At 45.5% G+C, this 10,404-nt stretch overlaps 1 protein-coding gene across 2 annotated transcripts in view; it reads left to right on the top strand.

Annotated features, from left to right (window-relative positions):
* The window catches only part of ST3GAL1 (ST3 beta-galactoside alpha-2,3-sialyltransferase 1), a 122,051-nt gene that overhangs the window by 62,871 nt on the left and 48,776 nt on the right, over positions 1–10,404 (top strand). Inside the window, exon 1 of one of the 2 annotated variants that reach the window (XM_019528194.1) lies at positions 5,025–5,243. The exons of the other annotated variant lie outside the window; for it this stretch is intronic. The gene's annotated coding sequence lies outside the window, so the exon portion shown is untranslated. Of the gene's footprint in view, positions 1–5,024; positions 5,244–10,404 lie in introns of those variants that run through there. 2 annotated transcript variants of the gene reach the window in all.

Below are 10,404 nucleotides of genomic sequence, written 5' to 3'. Positions count from 1 at the left end.
TCTTCTGTGTCAAACTTCCTTTAGTCATAAAACCTTGCAAAGCACAATACAATGCCACATTCTTCTTTACTCATAAACAGCCGTTTTGAACTCAACACACAAAATCTAGCCCTGCTAATCATGCCCCTATGAATAAGTAATGCTGTGAATTTCTCTTTGAACCGGAAAACCCTTAAATATGCACAAAGCCTTGGCTACCTTAACGGTCTTTTTTTTATATTGAACCATGTCAAGGCAACTGAAAGCAAGCCGGCGCAGTTTGGTGCACGAGTGTGTTTCTCCAGCCTTCCATTATCGCTGCCCACATAATTTAATATTAACATTTTTAATACGCTTTAGAATGCAGAGTCAAGCCACCGTACGTGGCGCTTCGATATATGCAAATCCTTTTTGTGTGCGACTCTTGACATTTTCATATGAGGGATTATGCGAAGCCTTTTCTGTGCCTCTAATGTATGCTAATCTTTGTTTCTTTCAAAATGCTTTTCAAGCCTTCATAAAGCCATGATCCCTCCTGTGCTGGAATCCTACACCTCTGCAGTTCTTCTACCAGAGACAGGCTGCCTTTGAGTCCAAGGCAGACTTTTTCCATTGACTTCAGTAGGCCAGGACCCAGCCTTTTGTGCAGAACTGGATTCGCGTACATGGAGACACTGAGATTCCACGTAGGCAGCGCATTCACGACTAGATTGATCAAGGCACATTTGGAGTAGATTCAAGGTGGTTAGATGTTTAATTTAAAAACTTACGAAAACACCCCCCTGTTTTACAGCTTTATAACTATGTTTGTAACACCTTTGGTAGGCTGGTAACACATACTTCTCATGGCTGTGATATGTTTGTAGCAGCTGTTTATTGACACTTGAATTAAACAAGTGCTTGGTAAAAAGTGACTGCTACGTTTCCCAAAGGGTGTGCAGCAAATTGCATGGTGTATACGCCCTTCTTTGCACACCCCAGCTGTAATTTGTGCACCAAGACAAGGTGCATGGGTCTATATACCTCTGGGAGCTTTTCTGTGAGTAGTTTAACACACGATCTTCTACTCATTCAGAAGACACACTATATTGTAGCTTCATTGTAGCACAAGTGCAAAAGTTAGATCACACTTAGATTAATGAAGTAACATGTCCCAGAGGTAATATCACCCCTTCCTTAGAGAAGATTCAGCATGTGTAATGAATAAGTGTTTAATGCAGCCTCATGATAGCTGGTATAATTGATTATCAGACAAGACTTATCAGTTTACAAGGCAACAAGCGTGCAAAGAACTCTTTGTCCTTGTATCATGTTAGAGAGATGCTCAGCTTCCTACACAGACACATCAGAGATTACCATGGGGAACAGCCAATCTGACCCTTTGCACTTACAGGATTACACGTTACATTGCTAAACGCTACTTTTTATTTTATTTGTATGGAATACCACAACCAAACGACAGAACAAGCTATAAACATCCTATAAACAATGGCACTGAGGGATAAGGCTAGAGTGACAGTTTTAGATTTGATATCCATCGCAAGTCATCATTAGTATCCTAGTGCAGGTCTTCAGTGCAGCCATTAAAATGATAAATAGGACAGTTCTCCATGATGTTTGCTATAGTTTGAATTTTCCACACTTGTATTTAGGGTCTTTAATAAAATCCCATTTATGTAGCAGGTAGTTAGATCTACCATGTCCAGTACAAAGCGTGGTCTATGTTGTCCAGCTCCACTTTGGTAAAGCAAGGTAGGAGGTTTAGATAGGGAGTCCGTGGTAAGAAATGTATTAATGATGTCAATTGTGTTCCATTGCTGGATCCATTTTTTCTTGATGTCAAAGTTTTCACTATTCAGCTCTTTTCCTGCACTCCAAAATGACCTTCTCAACTTAAGTCTTGGCCTAGGGTGTGATTAATGTCCTCAAAAATTGGTAGTGAATTAATTGTAAGCAGTTTTTTGTAGACTCTTTGGCTAAATACGGACTGTCAAAAATCCGGAGGCTGCATCAATTCCATCTTTGCTGGTTAGTCTAACCTATGTAGACTGAACCAATAAGCAAGTGAGCAGACCTTCTGTTTTGATTCTGGGAATGCAGCCACATGACTTCCATGGCTCAGGCCACAAGCCGGGGGGTGCTAGAGCATACCTCCCTGCTCGGCTGGAGCAGACAGCTTGGACCAAGGCTAGCCCACCCACCCTGCAAGGGGGAGTTTGCTGGGGAGATGCAAAGCATCCTGGGATGCTGGGGGACTGTGAGTTAACTTGAATCTGGAGTGGATCTGGGACAGAAGTTCAATAAACTGATTTAAACTAAATCAGTTAAGTCTGATACTACATACGTCCAGGTTTATCTTAAACCAGTTTGGGCCATTTTGAAAGCAGATTATGTTCACTGAACTTCTGTTGTGTTACAACTTTAAACCGGTTTCCAATCACTTATTCCAGTTATGTGTAACTCTGTCCCTAGCCTTAAAGTAGCCTGTTTACATTGAAGATCAGGAAGAGGGATATGAGAGAGAATGGACAGCCAAGGAACAGGAGTGGATTTGCAAGTACCTGTTATGAGTCTCATTGTTTCAGTCAGTTGAGAGTTAGGCTGGTATGGGCACTCCTGCCCCAAACTGGGGCAAGATACTCAGCTGCTAAATAAATGAAGGCCAGCGCTGATGTTCTAAGCACTTCAGCATCACTTCCCCAACTTGTACCAGCCAGTTTTGAGATGATGCTACGTGTGACAAGTTTGTTCTTAGTTTTTTGTAGAAGATGCCTATAGGTGAGACTATGATCAAGGTGAACTCCTAAATATTTGGGGTTGAGTGTATAGTTGACCAGTTTTCCACAAAAGCTGTTTCTCACCTGGACAATAATAAGATTAAAAAAAGGAATAAGCTGTTTTGTCTGGGTTGGGCTGCAGATACTATTAATTAAAATAGTCTTTTAATTTTGTCAAATCATTACTGAGTGTACTTTCAATAAAGCTACTCACTATTATCTAACCTAACTGTTCTTTACTACTCATGGCATGGGGACACCTGCCAAGTGCTAAGCACTTCCCATGTACAGGAAGTCAACATCCCTTCCTAAACAGCTCTTTACAGTAGGGACTTGCACTGGGGAACAGATCATTGGGGTCCTGTCTTAAAGCAGCCGGTAGACAGGAAGGCAAAACATCTGCTTTCAAGGCGTTTAAACCATATCCTTTATTTGAATCCATTCCGTCATCCAAACTGAAACCAAAGCGTGCAGTAGAGTTCTCCTGTTTCCATTACCTTTCATTTCTCCCAATTTCTAGCTGACCCACCACCACAATTAATTTCTCTGTCTAGTCACCTAAAAGTGGATGTCACTGAATTCTCCATTTCCCAAACTGGAGAAGTCAAATCCCAAATTCTTGCAAACTGAAGATTTGAAGGAAAAGTATATTTGGATTGGGTTGGTCGAAATATTTTTTGTTTTTCTTTTGAACTTCAGTTTTTTGCTTGTTGATTATGTGGTAACTTATTTTTCTGAAAGAAAAGGTGTTTCGTGCCAAACAAATTGGTCTTTTCACTTTGAAAATGGCAAAACGTCTTATTCTAGGAGAAGAATAAGCTAAAATCAACCCTTGATCATGAACAGTTTACTTTGAAGAATCAGTGTTTTCAAGTAAAAACAAATTGAATCAATAAATTCTGGACCAGGTCCATCTGGAGGACTGTGGCCTGTAGTGAGGTTGGTAGATGAGCTTGTAGCATGGGATAGAGTTACTAACAGGTCACTTGAAACTTTCTTGCTCCCTCAGATGTCATCTAGACTAGAACATGCACAAGGGGTGGCATATCTTAATTCATGCCCTAGGACAAACCTAACAGCATGGAAAGGATTCAGCTCTGAAGAAAGTACCTGTCCAATACACATCCTTCACAGGGGAGGCCACACAGGGGACCTGCCATCCATACAAGGTTGCTTTGTACTGTTTGGTTCTCTGAGCTGAATGTGATAGGATTTTTCAAGGGGTGCAGAGTATAGCCGTGTTGGTCTCTAGGCATAGACAGACAAGGTTCTTTGGGTGAATCTGATATCTTTTATTAAACCAACTAAATGGTTGGAAAAGTAGGATTTTTGAAGGCATTTGTTAACTCATTAGACTCCATCCTCCATTATCCAACCCCCTAAGGAAAGCCGTTCCGTTTCATCACTTATCAGAATTCATTCAGGTGAGTGCAATCGGAGAATCTGGTGAGAAACCGTAGAAGAAAGTTGCATTATTCAAAAGTTTTGAGACGTTATTTAAATTTTACATGCACTCTCCTTTGCCACCTATACACGTGAATGCGCAATGGAAAGCCAAACCCAATTAAAAGGTCATGTTTTAATAATGTTACATCTATTAAATACAGTAGTATGTCATAGAGAGTGGTTTATTAGATGATGCCAACAATTACATGTCAATAAATAACTGTTTTCCGTTTGCATAATTGAGGGCTCAGCTAACCGAGATTCAGAAAGCCGAGGAGGTACCGCACTTAGCTTTTGAAACAATAAATGCTCAAACGTGATTGACGTTGCAGGGAGGCTTATGTGTCAGCTTGGAGTTTTGCTTCCATGATTTGTGTTGCAGCAACTCATATGAATCTCAGTCATGAGCCAGGACTCGACTGTGCTTAGTGCTGTAGAAACACAGAACAAAAGGGTAGCATCTGCTTCACCGGTTCACAGGTATTTGCCCCTCAGAAGACCTGCTACCTGGTCTGCCCCATTTCAGGCACGTGGGATTTCTGTGTGTAACCCAGCTTATCTGCCCAGCACTGGGTGGGGAGGTGTGGGATGGGGAGGGAAGGAATATACTTAAAGAGCTTTTGTTATAGCAGGGAGTTGGGGGAGGGAAGATTTGGATCCTGAGAAAGGGAGAGGTCAGATGACACTGGCAGACTGGGGAGACAAGCATGCTTTCTTAATTAACTGAGCTCAGCTGGGTGACCTGGCATGAAAGCTGCTTTCCAGCTGTGCCCATCTGTAGGGGCCGGCCCTACCAAGGATTTCTTTTCTGCCACTCGAGTTACCAGCAGCACGTCACTTCAGCCTGCAAGCTAACATCCAGCAGGTCTTGTTGCACTGAATCTGCAGGCAACAGCATGCAGAAACTGGACCCGGGGCTCTCGCATCCCCTCCTTTGTATCTCCACTACCCCTTAGGTAAATGCAGCACCAATGTGGCACACGCTACACAGGAGAAAGCAGGAGGACCCCTCCCTCCCCCCGTGGGCACAATGTCTGGCAGGTGAGTCCATTTCACAGCTGGGGTTGCTTTGCAGAAAGAACGGCCCCTCTAGCGGGATGTAATCTCTCCGAGCATTGCTCTTCTGTTAGGTTTTCTGTGGGCAGAGAAGGGGAGGTTGCATGGAGCAATGTGCAAGCAATAGCTGGTTTCCTGAAGTGATGTGTGGGCACGCCAACCAAGTTTGGGTAGAGATGTGCCAGTAGAGGCTGAGCCTTGGCTGTCTCTCTATCTTTTATAGCAGTTATAAGCTAAGAGAAGTTAGCTGGTGAGGTTTACTTTGGAGGGCTTTGATTAATTACCAGCTGCTAGTGGTTTTTCTACAAAAGCTGGTGTGAACTGAAGTGTGGTTAGGACCGTTTTGACTAGAATATACAAACAGCGACTTCCTCAGTTTATCGGGTCCCTTCAGGTTCAATTGATACCAGGTGTGGCTCCGGTGATTTTGCTGCGATGTGTGTTTCCCAGTCGTAATCGGTTATTTCACTGAATGCTAGCCTGGCGTAGTTAACGTGGCTCCAAGGGGGAGGCAGATTCAGTTCTGACAGTGTGGTCTAGATACTTCCCTGAACGCTGCACTGAAGTGGGGGCAGGAGGAGCGCTTAGCCTGGCAATGGGAAGGTTTGCCTCCTGCATCTTGGGATGAGTTGGTGGCACTGGCACCTATTTGCCTGATAAACTGAGCAGTTTGGGTTCCTGAGGGAGGACAAACCTGTAACCATATTGGCTTCAGTGGGCTTTGGGTCGGGTCCATGAAAACATGACATCCAGCCTGGTGCTGTATCCCCAGAAACACTGTAAATTCGCCCTATGGCAGAGATCATTTTAAGTAGGTGTTCTGATACTAAGCCTCTGTGTGCCTCGTGGATAGGCAGATGCTATAGCAGAAGACTGGAACCCACATACAAATCAGACTTGTAGCCTTTCCAGCCCAGATGAATGCTGGGATTACCTGAATGCTCTTGGTCTAGGAATGAAGCAAGTAAACAGACACTTCCTTTTGATTCTGGAAATGCAGCCACATAACTAGCGTGGCTCAGGCCACAAGCCAGTGGGCGCTAGAGCACACCTCCCTGCTTGGCTGGAGCAGACAGCTTGGGCCAAGGCTAGCCCACCCACACCCTGCGAGGGTGGAGGGAGTTGCAGGGGAGATGCAAAGCATCCTGGGATGCTGGGGGACTGTGAGTTAACTTGAACCTGGGACAGAAGTTCAATAAACTGATTTAAACTAAATCAGTTAAGTCTGATACTGCATCTATCCAGGTTTGTCTTAAATCAGTTTTTAGGTGAACTCTTGCTTGTGTAGAATGTATGCTAAAAAAAATTTTCCAACTATTTAAGTCACCTTGTCACCCCTTTGGGCTTTGCTCCTGAGTACTGTGGTCTAACTAAGAAACCACTCCTTGAAGGACAGAGCTACTGCGGCAAGTGGTGGGGAGGAAACTAATAACTGCTCTGCCGGCCCATGGAGGGAGCAGTGGTGGCTGTCAGTGCTGAGGTAGAGCTAACCAGGCACCAAACCTCTCCTGACCCTGCATCTCCAGCCCTTCCGCCGAATGCTGCTGGGGGAATTTCACTCACAAAACGACCCCATGACTTGTGTTAAAGTTTGCCATGGTAAAGCTGTATGTTCAGGCAGTGGAATAGACATGCCTCATGCAAATTCCCATTAGGGCTGCACAGGGGTGGGTGAGAAGGTCATTTAGGAAACTTGGAAATGCCAGAACTTGAGTGCTCCAGGGATCTCCTACCCAGCTGGGCACCTTGGGCCTCCCGTGGCTTCTGCACATCAGCCTCTGCACATCAATAGGTCAGATACGAGTTGATTTATGCAACCTGTTAGCCTCAGAAACGCATAGCTCTTCCACTGCACAAACTCTTTCCATTTCTCCCCATCCATTGTGATGAATGAAATGCTCCCAATTCTTGGGATACCACAAGGCCGGTGCCGAAAACACCCTGGGGATTGCTCTGCACTGGGCCAAGACCTCCAGTTCCTCCTGAGGCTCGCTGCTCTGAAAACACTTCCTTTGTTGTACAAGGCCCTTCAGGATGATGAGCTGGCATCCCCCGGGGCTACCGTGCTTTCATAAATCTCGAGCTTCCACACTGACAGCCCAGCCTGCCTGATGTGTGCGCCACAGTGTGACTGTGACAGTCAAACAGATTTGTGTATCAAGCTGCAGTAAAGAGTAGGGGCAAAAAGGCCGCAAATCATTCTCTTGTGAACTGAAAGGCAGGCTGGACTCAAGAGCGGCTCGTTCCCTTGCTGCGGGCAGGCAATACCATGGTGCCTTATCTTCTGTTTCGACAAAAAAAAGCCAGCACTGGGGAGAAAAGGTAGGAAGACTGGAGGGGGATTGTTTAGCTCTTACAAACCCAATCTTCTCTGCTTTTTAATTAAGTTGTCAACCAGAAAATAGAAAAGTTATCTGGCAGCATTGTGACAGCTTGTTCCTTTTACCAAACATGTAGGAAATGAATTGCATCCGATTTGTGTAGGTGTGCATAACGTTAGCAGTTTACAGAAAACTTCAAGGGAGATTACAGAGGCTGCAACACATCTGTGGCCCTCAAAGTCTTTGTGATTTTCTAGGATGCCCTCCATGGCTCATCAGCATGCGAGCCTGCAAGCTGGGATGTATGTCTGAGCATCTGACCCTGGAAGCTCCAATTCCTGCCACTTTAAATGAGGGAAACTGTTTGCAATATTGGTGGTCCAAGATCTGGGATGCTTAGGCCAGCAGGTCTGATTTGGAGCAGGGGGCAGTCTGGCACATGCACATAAGCCAGTTCCTTGCATTTGCCATCACCCAACATTTCCAGTGGGCAGCAATTTTTATACGGGGTTTGATTTAGCATGTGCATGTGGTATCAAAGCTTTATAGCGCTCTGCTTTCAGGGCACTGGCCGAAGGCAGCTAAGCTCAGAAAAAGGCCATGCTGTGGATATGAAGGGCATAAACAGAAGGAAAAAAGAATGTTACTGGGATTTTTTTATTTTACCCTTCAAAACTTGCTTCTGCTTTTTATTCTTTTCTCCCTGCTTAGCACATCCCACACAATGACCATAAACAGAGCAGCTTGCAAAACCCATCAGGTTTGCAGTGGAATGAGTAATGGGCTCCATCACATTCTTCTGTCTAAAAATCCTCTGCATGGCTGCAGTCCCCCAGGCTTGCACTCAGCTGTGAAATATCTGTCCCAGCTATGAATAATGCTGGGGTACTTAGCACTTCCTTAGTGTTATGCACCTCCCAGGTGTGGTACAAACATAACCACTGGTGCTTGACTTTGGGTACTCCAGGCTCTCTAAACAAATACCTGGGGCCAGATTCGTATCCACCATTTAGGCACATATGTGGACTCTATGGGCATTTGTACACGTGCACGCGCCGCAGCGCTGAGCATCTGTAGAACCATCAGCGCTGAGAAAATGGCAGCGGCACACTTTTGAACTAAAACCCATCAAAGGTGTTTTAGTTCAAAAGCGCACCACCGTGCTATTTTCTCAGTGCTGACGTGCATTTCGCCATTTATACAAATGAGTGTGACCCAGCGCTGGGCGCATCAACTGGCATGCGGAGCAGACTCGATTGATCAAGTTATAAGAGATCGGAAACCAGTTCCAATCTGTAACACAACAGCAGTTCAGTGCACATAAACCACTTTCAAAATGGCCAAAACCAGTTTAAAATCAACCTGGCTGGATATAGCATCAGACTTACTGATCTAGGTTAAATTAGCTTATTGAACTTCTGTCCCAGAATCTGTCCAGATTCAAGGTAACTCACAGTCCCCCAGCATCCCAGGATGCTTTGCAACCCCCCATGCAAACCCCACCCTCACAGGGTGGATGGGCTAGCATTGGCCCAAGCTGTCTGCTCCATCTGAGCAGGGAGGCATGCTCCCCCCCGGCTTCTGGCCTGAGCCACTGCAGGCATCAGACTGCAGTACGAGAATCTGTTCACTTGCTTATTGGTTCAGTCTGTGCAGTTTAGACTAGCCTACAGAGATTCAATCGATTCTGCTTACCATACACATCCATTGTGACATGAAATCCTACACCTTTGCTCAGCAGCACTGCTCCAGCATGCTGTTGACTGTATTTGAGCATCTCCCCATAGACCGGCAGTCATTTCTGGTGAGAAAGGGGAAAGGCCTTCCTTAGCTCTGAGACTTCTCATGGAGGACCTTGAGCAGAACAGCCTGCTCCGCAGAGAGATTCCCCTTACTCCTCCTCTGGGCTGCAGAAGGAGCTCTATACCTGCCCCGAATTAAGCCAGCATATGGCTTAATTTCTGATCACAGGCTCAAAAATACTGCAGAAGTGTAGAGCAACAGCTGTGGACTATTTGGCACAGCTGGCCACCGCTGCAGCCACCCAGTCCCTCCGCAGCACACTGAGAAGGGAGGAGCAGCCTCGGGCTGGCAGGCTGGCCCCCCGACCTTACAGAGCAAACTTACTAGAAAGCAACATTGTTTTAAAGATATTAGTAGCAAAAGTCCTTTCGCCTATAAAACAAGAAATGCTGGAAAAAAAGGCATCTAGATCATCTGGAAATAAGAGCAGAAAGAATAAAATGAAAATTCAGCTTGGAAAAAAACACAAGGTGATAAAACATGCAGGTTCCCTGGGCAGCATAGAGGTCTGCGGTGCTGAATGGCTGGCGCGGAGAGCTCTGTGGGTGACTGTAGGCAACCTGTGAGCTACAGGTTTGTAATAATGTGCTAGTAAAGTATTGCAGTGCGGCACAATCAGAGTCACCACATCATGAGACAGCACAAGCATTCTGCAGGGTTCAAGTTCAACAGCAATAGTGAATGGGAAAAAATGTCCTTCTTTGGAAGAAGCTGAAAAAGAGCACAAAAAAAACCCCCCCAGTGAGGCTAGAAGGATTGATTGCTGTGGTCTCAAACATGGGCAGCTTGGCTGAGTGGTGATTAAAGGCCTCCTGGTATTTGGAAGCACCAACAAGGGTGGTGCTTAGGGTGGCAGAACAGAGTCCTGGGATGAAAGAGGATTTGGCAAATGTGAAAGAAAAGCTGACAGGGGTGGGAGGGCACTGTGGACTGCGGTATCATCCCAGTTGGGGCCAGTTGTGGCCTTGGGTCCACCATGATCTGCTGGCTGGAAAATTGGCTCCGTGGTCGGACCCAGAGGG

Source organism: Gavialis gangeticus, unplaced genomic scaffold, assembly GCF_001723915.1.
Source record: "Gavialis gangeticus isolate Ggan-Ray unplaced genomic scaffold, GavGan_comp1, whole genome shotgun sequence".
NCBI lineage: Eukaryota > Metazoa > Chordata > Crocodylia > Gavialidae > Gavialis > Gavialis gangeticus.
This window is presented reverse-complemented; position numbering and strand designations above follow the sequence as displayed.